The 14,713-nt window shown below is 44.3% G+C and overlaps 1 protein-coding gene across 2 annotated transcripts in view; it reads left to right on the top strand.

The window, feature by feature from the left end:
- Positions 1-14,713, top strand: part of TIAM2 (TIAM Rac1 associated GEF 2) — a 310,343-nt gene that overhangs the window by 118,338 nt on the left and 177,292 nt on the right. The window lies entirely within an intron of this gene.

The raw sequence follows: 14,713 nt of genomic DNA, 5'->3' as shown, positions 1-14,713 counted from the left end.
GACTTTATAAAGAATTATCCATTTTTTGCTGTGCCTGGTGCTTTTTTTGCTTCAGATTGACTAAGTACTTTTTTTTTTGAGACTGAGGCTCATTCTGCCACCCAGACTGGCAAGCAATAGGGCGATCTCGGCTCACTGCAACCTCCACCTCCTGGGTTCAAGCGATTCTCGTGCCTGAGCCTCCCAAGTAGCTGGGATTACAGGTGTGCACCACCACACCGGATAATTTTTGTATTTGTAGTAGAGATGGGGGTTTCACCATGTTGGCCAGGCTAGTCGTGAACTCCTGACCTTGTGATCTACCCGCCTTGGCCTCCCAAAGTGCTGGGATTACAGGTGTGAACCACCACGCCCGGCCAAATTGACTGAGTACTTTTGTAGAAGGGCCTGTGTCTGTAGCCAAGTCCTACTTTATGTAATTGTGATATTATACAGATGTTTCCATTTCGGTTCCGTTTCCTCTCATTACAAACCCTGCTTCTCATGGTGGCTTTGGGTGCCTAACCTGGACTTACGGAGCAAGAAAGTGAGGCCCCAGGCCACACCCACCACAGCAGCTGAGAAAAAAAAAAAAGAATCTTAGAGTCTCTGGTCTCTGCTTAACAGCGAGTTGCCCCACTTCCTTATAATTAAATGTCTATTATGATTTCTACTTCAAACGTAACATTTTCCTACCTGCACTAGACACCCTTACAAGAGGAGTTTGGGACCTTCCCATCGGGCAGAGTGGGAGTACTTTTCTACAAAATACTCATTAGCACCTTTCATCTCAAAGATGAAAGGTCTTTTAGACACTAGTAATCCCCACAAAATCCCTTTGAGGCGGGTAGGTGGAAAATGCAATGTTCGTCTGGATGGAAAGAGACATCAGGGTGCCTGCCCACAGCAACTTGTTGGGAGCTCAGCCCTTGAGCCAAGACACTGATTTGTGATCTCAACCCAGATGCACCACAATTGCTGTCCTGTGTGGATGACTCCATTATGATACCAGGTCCTGCCTAAATCATGCACAGTCAGGCATCAGCAATACCTGATATTATTATTGATTTGTTGATATGGATACAACGGATCTAAGCAAAAGAAAATCCCTAATGACAAACTTAATTTTGAGTTCTTCTCCATATCAAGTTAATGAACTTCTAAAGTCCTTTGTAAAATAGTACATGATGACTTTAAAATATATGTGTAAAGTTTAAGAATATTTATTTTATTTAATGAATTTAATATGAATTTAATGTAATGATAGGCTTTTTTTTTTTTTTTTTTTGAGATGGTGTTTCACTCTTGTTGCCCAGGCTGTAGTATAATGGGGTGATCTCAGCTCACCACAACCTCTGCCTCCCGGGTTCAAGTGATTCTCCTGCCTCAGCCTCCCGAGTGCCTGGGATTACAGGCATGCGCCACCGTGCCTGGAGAATTTTGTATTTTTAATAGAGACGGGGTTTCTAGTCTCGAACTCCTGACCTCAGGTAACCTGCCTGCCCCGGCTTCCCAAGGTGCTGAGATTACAGGTGTGAGCCACTGTGCCTGGCCTTTTTTTTCTCTCTCTCTCTTTCTTTTTGAGATGTAGTCTTGCTTTGTAGCCCAGGCTTGAGTGCAATGGCGCAATCTTGGCTCACTGCAACCTCCGCCTCCTGGGTTAAAGCGACTCTCCTGCCTCAGCCTCCTGAGTGGCTGGGACTGCAGGCGCCTACCACCACACCTGGCTAATTTTTGTATTTTTAATAGAGATGGGGTTTCACCATGTTGGCCAGGTTGGTCTTGAACTCCTGACCTCAGATGATCAGCCTGCCTTGGCCTCCCAAAGTGCTGGGATTATAGGCATGAGCCACGGCACCTGGCCTGTAATGATAAGCTTATTTAAAATGTTCTTCCGAATTATTATCAAGAAGCCTTTTTCTCATATGTTTATTATGTTCTTTCTAAGGGACTAAGAGGCTGTCAGTTCCCAAAGTCATTGCTGCAGTTTAGTCTGCAGAGCTGATCCCAGTGGTCTTTGAAGTAGCATTAGAACCTCTGACGATTGTCAGTAGAGGTGGAGATGGTGCCTTGTGACCACAGCCTTGGGGAGTCAGAGGGCGGAGGGGCAGCTGGTTGAATGGTGAGCAGCGAATGGTTCTCGATGCAGTTCTGGATAAGGACAGTGGGCGCAACTGTGGCCCTGGACCAGGGTGGCAGGGTGTGGTACAGGGCCAGAGGGCAGTGGGCTGGGAATGCAATCCTGGCTCCAGGTTACTATCTCACGGTGGGAAGACACTAAATGTAGGAGGTGAGGGGAGGTCAGGTTGGGTTAAATGTTCAAGTTGGACAAAGTAAAAAGAAATATTATCTGCATAATTATTAATAGTACAGAATATTTTCAAAACGGTGCTAATGATCATAGGAACATTTTTAATGTAGCATGGTCTGTTAGAGCTAGATGATGATAACTAAATGGAATTTTGGTCTTTTGTGTTGTTACTTGGGAATGAAAACAAAAATCCAACAACCAACTCTTTAAGAAAACCATCATTCTTGTGTTTTTATTTTACTTTTCTTGAGGGTTGGGCCGCAGTGACTGTGCTTCAGTTTTCCTCTCCCGAAGCCACCGGGGAGTCCCTAGGGTTTTGAATGAGGTGAGAACAAGATTTGACAAAAAGAATTGGTGTGTAATTACACACAAGCAGAGAATGCAGGTTGAAGATTCCTTATCTGAAATGTTTGGGACCAGAAGTGTTTCAGATTTTGAATTATTCAGATTTTTGAATGTTTGCATATACATAATGAGATGTCCTGGGGATGTTACCCAAGTCTAGATGGGAAATTTATTTATGTTTCAAGCATACCTTATACACATAACCCAAAGGTAATTTTGTGTAATATTTGAAATAATTTTCTGCATAAAACAAAGTTCGTGTACATTGAACAATCCGCGGTTGCTTATGATCACCATTATTCCTTAATTCATATGATTACCGATAAGGGATCATTTTCTTACATTTATTCATATGACATACTAACAATACACTGGAAGAATAATGTGTAGCGAAGCAATAGCATAGCATCACCAGAATACCCAGATCAGCTGTTAACCGCGGCAACAGCAGACACGGCAGATTTTGGTCTCCACCTGCGACGCTGTGTTTTGACTAGAAGCGTCTGCGTTTTGACTGCGACCTGTCTCACGAGGTCAGGTGCAGAATTTTCCACTTGTGGAGTCGTGTGGGTGCTCAAAAAGTTTCAGCTCCTTCATAATAATTGGGTTGGGGCATGAGGCAGGGGGGATGGAGCTTCCTGGGGTGGCTTGAGAGGTGGTTGTGGGTGGAGCATTCGCTCAAGGACCTGACATTTTGGCTCAAATTATATTCCAATGTGGCACTCCAAAAATCCACAAATATGACCGTCATCCTCCTGCATCATCTATAGTCATTTTCTCATTGAGGTTTTAGTTATTCATCCTCATGAAATAATAGATAGTAAAATATCTGTGGGAAATATGTTGCTAACTCCATGCTAAAATAATTAAAATTCAAGGTCTGAAATGCTTGCAGTAGAAGGAAATTCTGCGATTATGGCTTAGGCAAGTACAAAGAATTTAGGTCTAGTAATTGTAATTTAATGCTAATTGGTATGGACTTTCTAATTTGTTTACTGAGAGAGGTGGGGATTGGTTGCTGGGGGACAACCACAAGAACAGCAAAATCCTGAAAATGTCACGTAGGTAAACCCTCGGTCACATCCCTGCTACTCAGTGTTTGAAATCCGTATCCTTTTCTTCCTTTTTTTTTCGAGACAGAGTCTCGCTCTGTCGCCCAGGCTGGAGTGCGGGGCACATGATCGTGGCTCACTGCAGCCTCCACCTCCCAGGCTCAAGTGATTCTCCTGCCTTAGCCTCCTGAGTGGCTGGGATTACATGTGTGCGCCACCATGCCTGGCTAATTCTTATATTTTTAGTAGAGACGGGTTCTGCTATGTTGTCCAGGCTGGTCTTGAATTCCTAACCTCAGGTGATCCACCCGCCTCGGCCTCACAACGTGCTGGGATTACAGGCATGAGCCATTGCGCCTGGCTGAAATTTGTACCCTTTTCTACAAATTCTTTTTATTTTACATATATAAAGTTTATGAATACATTTGTTATGACTTATGCTAATTTATCAATAATTCCCATAGTTTATTGTACATTGGGCTGTTTATTCTATAAACTCCTAAAGCATGCCCACTACTCTTTTTATTGATAGGTATTTTTTTTTTAAAGAATAACAGGCTCAGCTCAGAAGAGGATCTATGACAATGTGACCATTCAGAAGGATCCATGCTAGTCTGGGGTTGGAGGAAGCCTCAATGCCCTAAATAATGTAATTGCTATTGATTTTAGAATACTGTGAAAATTTTTTTAGAATATTGCTGTAGATATGGAAGCACAACAATCTCTACTTCTCATTGTGCTGGCTTCTCAATTTTCCCTTTGACGTACAATTTAATTTACCTGCTTACTCAGTTCCTAGAGAAATATTTTTTATAAAAGGCTTTAGTATTTGTTAGTAACGGACATTTAGGCCTGGCCTTGGTATTACTGAGTCATCTTGTTAGTCTTGAGCTTGTTAAAAATAATTCGGAGTTTCTATTAGTGCTGCTTACTATGGAAGAAAGCCTGCATTTCATGGCAACAGAAACCAGGACAGGAGGAGAGATAACATTTATTATTTAACTTTATTAACTTGTCACAGGGCACTGTGTCAGGTAATTGAATGATATTTGCTCATTTTGTTTTCACAGAAATCCTGGAGGGTGGGATAGTTGTTTTCATTTTGCATAGGGGAAATTACTTGTAGAGAGACAGGTAAGTGACCCAAACCCTTCCAAGTGGCAGATCTGGGGTTTGCCCTTAGCACGTCACTGGCCTGTTGATTCATGTGGCTGGCATTCTTATGAATGAGTTCTTTCTACTTGGAAAACACACTCCAGGATTTAACAAGTAACAATGTAACATGTAACTGCTTTGCAAGTAATCCTTGTTCAATAACGATTAATGGGGACAGTCTAGTGCTGTGGGAGGGGCTCATTGATTGCTGACCTCTGACTTCTGCTTTCCACCTTGACTTTTTTTTTCTTTTTTTTTTTTTTGAGACAGGGTCTCACTGTATCACCCAGGCTGGAGTGCAGTGGTGCAATCAGTCACAGCTCTCCTGGGCTCAAGTGATCTTCCTACCTCAGCCTCCCAAGTACCTAGGATTGCGGGCACACGCCACCATGTTTGGTGATTTTTTTTATCTTTTGTGGAGATGGGGTTTTGCCATGTTGCCCAGGCTGGTCATGAACTCCTGAACTCAAGCGATCTGCCCGCCTAGGCCTCCAAAAGTGCTGAGATTATAGGTGTGAACCACTGCACCCAGCCGTGAGTTTAATGAATAAAGCCCAAGTGACAGCTTGGACTGTAGTAGCTGCCAGCACGAGGCATCCCGATCTGCTTTTCTCCTTGTACTCACGTCACGCATGGGACTATCAGACTTGGTGCCTCCCTGTGTCTTTGGTGATTTCAGGCTTCCTGTTTCTTTGTCTTTTTACCCATGCTGTCCTCCTTATGGGGATCAGGGCCTCCCTGGGGTTCCTCATGTCCAAGTCGGACACATTCTTCAAGGCCGGGTCAGCCAGCAAGGCTTTCCAGCTCTGCCCTGACATCACCCTGCCCCTGTCTGAACCTCCACCCGGGAGAGGCGCTCCCGCGCTCCGTGATCCTAACAGGCTCTGGCGGCAGTCTTTCCTGCTCCCAGCCGGCTCTCATTTCATGGGTGCAGCATCCGCCTTTATCTCTCTGGAAGGAGAGTCCACACCCTCTCCAAATCCTTTTTAAAGTTCTGAAGTTTGTTTCATTCCAGAAGTCGGTATTCTCCGTTAGGTGTGTTTTGTTTGCTTCTTCCTTTAAGCTGGATCCAAAATACATCTTCCTCTGGTTTGACTCGATGATCTTAGTGGTAATTGCTGCTGGAAATCCTGTTTCAGATAAATAGAATGGATTTTATTGTGTTTTTGGCATTTTTCATTTTTGTTAAACCATGGATAGTTTCTTGCCCTCGTTCCAGTGCCCAGTTTATTTTTTGCTGTTGTTGTTTGTTTCTTTTGAGACAGAGACTCGCTCTGTCGTCCGGGCTGGAGTGTGGTGGTGCGATCTTGGCTCACTACAACCTCCGCCTCCTGGGTTCAAGCAGTTCTCCTGCCTCAGCCTCCCAAGTAGCTGGGATTACAGGCACCTGCCACCACACCCAGCTAATTTTTGTATTTTTAGTAAAGATTGGGTTTCACCATGTTGGCCAGGCTGGTCTCAAACTCCTGACCTCAGGTGATCTGCCTGCCTCAGCCTCCCAAAGTGCTGGGATTACAGGTATGAGCCACCTCGCCTGGACCCAGATGGCCAGTTTATCTTGCCTCTTTATTGAGTTTGTCAGATGTCTTTGCTGTCTTTTCCCCGCTTTGGCTCTAGGTCCTTTGATAGCTGGTGCTGTGCCTGATTCCTCCTTGTGTAATTAATGCACAGTGCCTAGCACACCAGCCTTGCTAGAAATTGGGACAAATGTGACTGCATGTGAAATGAGTGACTTGTCAGCTATAGTCAGTACAGCTGGGGACTCAGACGTTCATCTTGTGAAACTTGGAGCTGACTCTTTATGGATCCTAGCATTTACTTTGTTCAAAAATTTCTGATAGAGGCCAGGCACGGTGGCTCATGCCTGTAATCCCAGCACTTTGGGAGGCGTAGGCAGGTGGATCACTTGAGGTTAGGAGTTTGAGACCAGCCTGGCCAACATGGTAAAACCCCATGTCTACTAAAAATACAAAAAATTAGTTGGGCATGGTGGTACATGTCTGTAGTCCCAGCTACTCAGAAGGCTGAGGCAGGAGCATTGCTTGAATCTGGGAGGCGGAGATTGCAGTGAGCCGAGACTGCACCATTGCACTCCAGCCTGGGTAACAGAGCAAGACTCTGTCTCAAAAAAACAAAATCAAAACCAAAAAACCCAAAAAGTTTGGAATGTGGATTTGCTGCTTGGATCATTCTGATAATGGTAGAATGAAACAGAACAACTCTGTGACCCCTGGAAACTCTCATGTGTTCCTTTCAACAGAATTAATTGATGAATCGAAACCCAAAGTAGCCCTCTGTCAAGTGTTTTTCTCACTTTCCAGAGAGGCACGTTATCTGTCCTGCAGCTGTCAGCTTTATCCTTGATAGCGTTGTTCAAAACCTTATCTCTGATGCCCATACCTCTGACACAGGTATCATGAGGACCTTCTCAGTGCACTGGTGCTTTTATCTCCCTTGGACTGTTTGCCAGTGGGAGGAAATTAAAACATGGAGCGTGCTTAAGAGAATTTATTACAGAACTACGTTTTGTGGGCCAGGTGTATAACCACGGATTTTCTTTTTCTGAGATATTTGGATTCGGACAGAAGTTTAGGTAAAGCAACATAGCATCTTCAAGTGCCCGGTCAAGGAGGGCGCCTTTTAAGTTACCTGAGATTAAAGTGCAGTTAGTATTTTGCTATAAAATAGCATTGGAAATAGTGCTTCCCATCCTGACCAACATCCCCAGTCTTGGAGTCAACCTGTAAGATGTCCCCAGAGCGCAGGGTGACAGTTGAAGCAGATCCTGAAATGTACCTTTCCTGGGATGAGTTCGATTATTCTCTGGTGAGGTGTGTAGCATTCACTTTCTCGGCTAAGCTCATGCCACTGAAATCATTGTTTCCTGGAGGTCCATAGAGAGGGGGCTGGTCAGGAAATAGTTCTTTGTTCAGTGGGTCATTAGCTTTTGCTTTGTCTACAGGGAGGACAAGTGTGACAGCTTTGAAAAATCAGGGCGGTAAAATATTTTAGCCACACTTGGTGTCATTTTTGGCAGCCTTTTGTGTTAGAGCCTTCGAGAACAGATTTCTCCAGATTCTGCTTAAGTCCAGGAATTCTGTGACTGTAGAAATGACTGGCATCTCCATTTGCTCATGCATTTGTTTGTTTCTTCCTTCACTGATTCACTTATTCTCCCCTGTGTACTTACAGTCATTGAACAGTTATTTTACTTTCTAGGCATTGTGAAAGGGATCATTGGTCCCACTGCCATTATTGTTGTAAATTAGTCTTCTGGAAAAAAAAGCCACAGTTTTTTTCCCCTTAAAATGCCACTTTTCAGAAATTATGTCCAGTCTTGGAATGAGGTAAAGTTACCCTTAGGAAAATGCTCCAGGCTCAGTCAACTGAGCCCTGAGACAAAGCTGGGAGTCCCTGTCCAGCCGTGGTTAACTTCTAGGAACATTCACACAGAGCCCAGGCAGGCAGAGGGTCCCTGAAAGCCACTCATTCTACAGCTACTTGTTGAGGACTGTTTAACCCACAGTTGCATAGCGATGGCTCAGACTCCACGAAAGGTTTGAACACACTGCCAGATACAGAAGTGCTTGGGGGATTTGTCTGGTGCTTGTCCTTTCAAGTGATGCATGAATGTTTCTTTCCTGTTGTCAGGTCAGTAGATCCTCTCATTTTTTTTCCCACTGACTTTCCCTTACGGAGCACTTGAATCCCTCTTGTAGGGTAGCAGCTGCTTGTATTTTTATTCTTGACCAAGCCACCTTTTTCTTTTCTTTCTGTTTTTTTTTTTGGAGACAGAGTCTCGCTCTGTCACCCAAGCTGGAGTGCAGTGGCGCAATCTTGGCTCACTGCAACCTCTGCCTCTTGGGTTCAAGTGATTCTCTTGCCTCAGCCTCCTGAGTAGCTGGAACTATAGGTGTGCGCCATCATGCTCAGCTAATTTTTTTGTATTTTTGGTAGAGATGGGATTTCACTGGATTGGTCAGGCTGGTATTGAACTCCTGACCTTGTGATCCACCCGCCTCAGCCTCCCAAAGTACTGGGATTATAGGTGTGAGCCACCATGCCCCGCCCAAGCGACCTTTTTCATTAGCTGTTGAACCCAGAAGGCAGAGGTTGCAGTGAGCCAAGATTGCGCCACTTACTCCTGCTCCAGCCTGGGTGACAGAGTGAGACTCTGTCTCAAAAAAAAAAAAAAAAAAGAAAAGAAAAAAGAAAAAGTTGGCTTAATTGAGAACAAAAATACAAGTAGCAGCTACCCTACATGAGGGATTCAATCGTCTGCCTTAGTAGTTATTCAGTGGTCCCCCGTTTGATTTTATTTATTTACCTCTTTCATCCCTACGTTGCCTCAGTCCTAAAAAGAAGCACTTTGCTCAGTCTAAAGATGGGGTAAAGAAAAGGATAATATTGTACAAATAGGCCAGGCACAGTGGCTCACACCTATAATCCCATCACTTTGGGAAGCCGAGGTGGGAGGATCACTTGAGACCAAGAATTCGAGACCAACCTGGGTGACATGGTGAGATCTCATCCCTATACAAAATCAAAAAATTAGGCAGGTGTGGTGGTGCATACCTATCGTCTCAGCTACTCAGAAGTGGGAGGATTGCTTAAGTCTGGGAGGGAGAGGCTGCAGCGAACCATGATCATGCCACTGCACTCCAACCTCAGCAACAGAACAAGACCCTGTCTCTAAAAACTAACTATACAGGAATGGATGGATATCATGTCTTTTGGTAGTTCCTTTAGCTGTTAAAGTGAGTATTTTGCCTGTTGTAGAGAGAGAGAGCCTTATTATGCTTGGAGCATGTATTGGTGAAGCTAACTAGGTGGGAGGTTATGACAGATGGTGAGGGGTATGGAAGGGATAATCCAGAGTCCCTGTAACTTTTTAACACTCCTTCCCCAAAATCGTTCTCTTTTGTTTATGAATCTTATTCCTCCTTTCTTCTTTTTTCTCATCTCTCTTTGAACAGATGCCAGGACTGGTGATGAGGTGGTTCTGAGTATTGATTGACAGGGCTGGAAAAGAAGTAGAGATGGGGCGGGCCAGGCATGGTGGCTCACGCCTGTAATCCCTGCACTTTGGAGGGCCAAAGCAGGTGGATCACCTGAGGTCAGGAGTCCAAGACTAGCCTGGTGAACATGGAGAAACCCTGTCTCTACTAAAAATACAAAAATTAGCCAGAGGTGGTGGCAGGCACTTGTAATCCCAGCTACTTGGGAGGCTGAGGCAGGAGAATTGTTTGAACTCTGGAAGGGGAGGTTACAGTGAGCCGAGATCGTGCCAGTGCAGTCTGGGCAACAGAATGAGAGTCCATCTCAAAAAAAAAAAAAAAAGCAGCAGAGATGGGCAAGACCCTTATTTCATAGGAAGGAGGAAGAGGGAAGCAGGTGTTTACTGCTATGGCCGCACAGCTGGTCTCCTGGCCCCATGCAGTTTTATTTCTTATGTGCAGCGCCCCTTGTCTGCCCCTGCGTGTTGTAAATATTGTACAAGCCTCCCCAGATACTAAATATGTGTAATTCTTGGGGCATGGATGCTGTGGTTCATTTGGAAGTGATGAGGAATTATTATATGGCTGTTTCCAAATGAAGAAAGTCAAGCCCATTGCCCAGTGAGTTTTGTCTGTCAGCTGGATGAGGATTCTCCCTCTGTCTAGAAGCCAGAATTCAGTGGCAGCTGTTGGATACCAATGCTAAGTCAGTTTCTTTTGTCTTGGCAAGGGATGGGATAGAGTTTTCATAAGTAATGTCTTCTATACTGGACAGTGTGGCCGTAGGTGACATACGAAACCAGACATATATAGCCTTAGGGCTTCAGGGCAAATGCACCGAGAGAACCAGCCATAAACCTCCTGGCATTTTCTAGCCCAGCCATGGAAATCCTAGGGTCATGTCAGCTGTACTATGAAGGTTGGAGCAGAATTGAGGTGAAGGGGGCATAGGGCTGCCCTCTCCCTTTCCTAAGAGGAGTGTCAGAGAACTCACCGTCCTCTTTGAAAACGTGAATAGGATCCAAGTGGAGAAAGATCCATTCTGACCTACCTGGGGCACTGCATGCAGGTAATTTTTGCGATGTGAGTGTTACTATTCTTGCATTTGAGTCTTACTCGAAGACAGGGACAGTGGCCACTCGGGTAGGGTAGGGGCCCCTTCACAGCCTCTTAGCCCCACCCCGATCATGTTCCTCACCACACGTGTTGGGACTGATGGCTTGCTTGTGTACGGGCAGGATCATAAGCAAGCTCTGTCACCATCACATTCCTAGCACTTAGCATAGTGCCTTGAACAGAATAGATATTCAACCGATACTTCTTGAATTGAAAGTAATTAACTCGACTTGGTGTGGTGGCCAAGCCTGTAATCCCAGCACTTTGAGAGGCCGAGGCAGGTGGATCACGAGGTCAAGAGATTGAGACCATCCTGGCCAACATGGTGAAACCCCATCTCTACTAAAAATACAAAAATTAGCTGGGTGTGATGGCATGCGCCTGTAGTCCTGGCTACTCAGGAGTCTGAGGCAGGAGAACCACTTGAACCCAGGAGGCAGAGGTTGCAGTAAGCCCAGATAGTGCCACTGCACTCCAGCCTGGGGACAGAGCAAGATTGTGTCTCAGAAAAAAAAAAAAGTACTTAAAAAATTGTGCTAACTTTTGTTTTGTATCCTTGAGTTTTGTCCCTGGATACAGGAACCCTTGTGGGACTCCCAGGAAAGACTTATTCTAAACAGAAGCCAAATTGGCTGCTATGACCACCAGTCTGGGGAGAAGAGTGAACAAAATGGATATACCTTCTCCTTTGAGCTGGTCATTGTTTTTTTTTTTTTTTTTTTTTGGTGTTTCACATGGGCTGCTTTATAAATAACAAGGGCCTTTTTGTAACTTGGCTTACGGTACGCAGTAAATGCTGTGCTCCATGTGTATAGAAGCCTGTCCTTTGGGGAGGATAGACTGAAACTTGCTGTTTTCATTGTAATTAGTCATCCCTTTGTCATGAATGGCAGCTTCTCTCCCATTCTATAGTCTACTGGGTAACTCTACAATTTTCCTTTGTCCAGCGCAGCATCTGATTCTATTAGTTCTTTGTGCATGAACGGTGCATTAGTGTGGATATGAGAGGCTGGTGAAAATTGTTATTTAAGGCATACGACACATCATGATGTAGTCTTACCTAATACCTTGGAATAAGAGTCCCAGAATGGTTTGTTCATTATGTCTGAACTCTCTAAGGGCCCTGAGTGCCTGAGATAATAAGTGATCCACCTGTAAATGGAGACTCTGGAGGGCCCAGTTAGATCCTCCAAACCTGGGTCATAGGAGGGGTTAAGGGAGATGGGAGTTGCATTTCTCACTCTCAGGCCTGGAAAACATCCCACTTTCTGTATTGTTTTACTACAGACATTGAGTTGAATCTCTGAATTGATAAGCTGTCTAGCTGATAACGAGGCTAAAGTAAACCCAGCAACTTTAAAACATTTTTTAAATTCAGGGAGATGGTGGCTACAAAGAAGATATAAATTGAGAGAAAATTTCTAGTAACAAATGCATTCTACTTAGGGTGTTTGTGGGAGGGATGTTTGAAGGGCACAGGGTGAGTGGTAACTTTCTCTTTCCTTCCCCACTTTCTCATTGATCTGTACTGACAGTTGTGCTGAGTGCTGTGGGCTTGCACACTGGTTCACCTGGCAGTGACAGTTTTATAAACTCTGGGCACTCTGAATTTCACCCAGTTCTTGGCAGTAGGCTTCTAGTTTGTTAGTTATGTAGTATTTCTTAGATGTGGCCTTAAAAAAAAAAAAAAGCAAAACTTTGTGATCTAGGTGAAGGTCCAGATTATATTCAGCCTTTCAGTAGAGCATGGGGCAGAATCCCTAGCACTGTAAAAACATAACCGCTTTTCATCACAAGGCTCAAGGGAAAAGAATGTAAGGTGTATTCATGTTCAATTAAATTACACTGATGTCATGGTACAAGCAGGCAGCTCCAAGGCTGCGGAACTGGCTGGTTTTCAGGCTGATAAAAGCATGACTGAAGCCTGTTGATTGATGACTCTGTCCACACATGGTACCTATGTGCTGTGAGAGATACAAGCGCTCTTTGTATAAGCAAAAGCATAGCATCACTTGAGTTTTATTATAGATATAGTTTACCTAGCACCACCTCGGATCTCATAGGCTCACATGCCCAATGGACCCTGTTTGATGTTTCTGTGGTCATGAGATATTGCAGTCCCGGCTCACTGCTACTTCTCCCTAAAGCAGGACCTTGACTGGCAGCGAAGCCCAGTCTCCACTGTTGAAAGAAAAGCAGCTTTCTGGATTGCAGTCCAGCTCGATGAAGGTTTGTTGTTCACGTGGCACTGGTGTACCTAAGGAAAGTGGAGGAGGTCATGAGGAAGGTGCTGGGATCCAAGGAAGAGCATTCCTGGAACCAGTAATTTGTCATACTGGAAACAGAACTGATGTAGCTGTTTGGAGATCTTAGTTCTTCTCTTAGTTCATGCCCACTGTCTACGTGAGAGGTCTAGTTGATCTTTACTGGACTTCATTTCCTTCATCTGCGAAGTGAATAGGGATGAAGTCGATGTGCTGTAAGCTTAAATGTTCTATAATCCTGCTTAAAATCATTTCAATCCAAAATGACCAGTAGTTGGCTAGGTGCAGTGGCTCACACCTATAATCCCAGCACCTTGGGAGGCCGAGGTAGGTGGATCACCTGAGGTCAGGAGTTCGAGACCAGCCCAGCCAACATGGCAAAACCACATCTCTACTAAAAACACAAGAATTAGACGAGTGTGGTGGTGGGTTCCTGTAATCCCAGTTACTTGGGAGGCTAAGGCAGGAGAATCGGTTAAACCTGGGAGGCGGAGGTTGCAGCGAGCTGAGATCACACCGCTGTACTCCAGCCTGGGCAACCGAGCAAGACTCTGTCTCAAAACAAATAAACAAAAAAACTAAAAACAGAAACAACAACAACAACAAAAAAAACTCCACCAAAATGACCAGCAGTTAAACTGCAGCTTCCTCTGTAACTCAGGTCTTGGTGATATGATGGAAAAGCAAGCCAAGCCACAGCTAAATCACGTTGTATTAGCAATTTGATGAATCAGTTATTTCATGAACACATTTAGGAAGCACCCATGAGTAAGGAATTGTGTCAGACACCAGGGAAACAAAGTACTTCCCTTTCAAAGCAGTTCTAGTAAAGGAGAAAGATAAGTGAATTTTAGTAAAGGAGAGAGATAACTGAAAAAGAAATAATTGTGAGGCAATTGCCTATATCAGAAAAAGTGGCAAGGGAACGATAACCCTGTGAATTTTGGGGTAGTAAGGTAGCTGATCGGAGGAAGAGACACTTCAGCTTGATCTTGAAGGGTAATTAGGTGTTCTGCAGGGAGACATTCCCTGTAGGGAAAAGTATGTACAATGGCACAGAAATAAAAAAATAGTCACATTCATTAATATGTGGAAAGTTCTGTCATGTAACAGATGCTTAAGATCCAACATTATTATCATTGGAAACGTTAAACTATGGTAGATCTTATATTTTATAGTTTTCAGTTAGCAAATAATCATTTATGAGGCCATCAGTAAAATACGACACTTTTTGGTTTTTAAAGATTGTCAGTGTGATATGTTTAGACAGAGTCCAGTGAAGTTTGATTCAGTTTTCTATTCTTATCATTTAAAAATATTTTTTTCAACTGGGTGCAGTGGCTCATACCTGTAGCCCCAGCACTTTGGGAGGCTGAGGTGGGTGGATCACTTCAGGTCAGGAGTTCGAGACCAGCCTGGCCAACATGGTGAAACCCCGTCTCTACTAGAAATACAAAACTTAGCCGAGCATGGTGGTGGGCACCTGTTATCCCA

This window comes from Aotus nancymaae, unplaced genomic scaffold (assembly GCF_030222135.1).
Source record: "Aotus nancymaae isolate 86718 unplaced genomic scaffold, 86718_ANA_hifiasm-v0.15.2.pri h1tg000040l, whole genome shotgun sequence".
NCBI lineage: Eukaryota > Metazoa > Chordata > Mammalia > Primates > Aotidae > Aotus > Aotus nancymaae.
The sequence above is the reverse complement of the archived record's forward strand: the minus strand, read 5'-3'. Positions and strand labels throughout refer to the sequence as shown.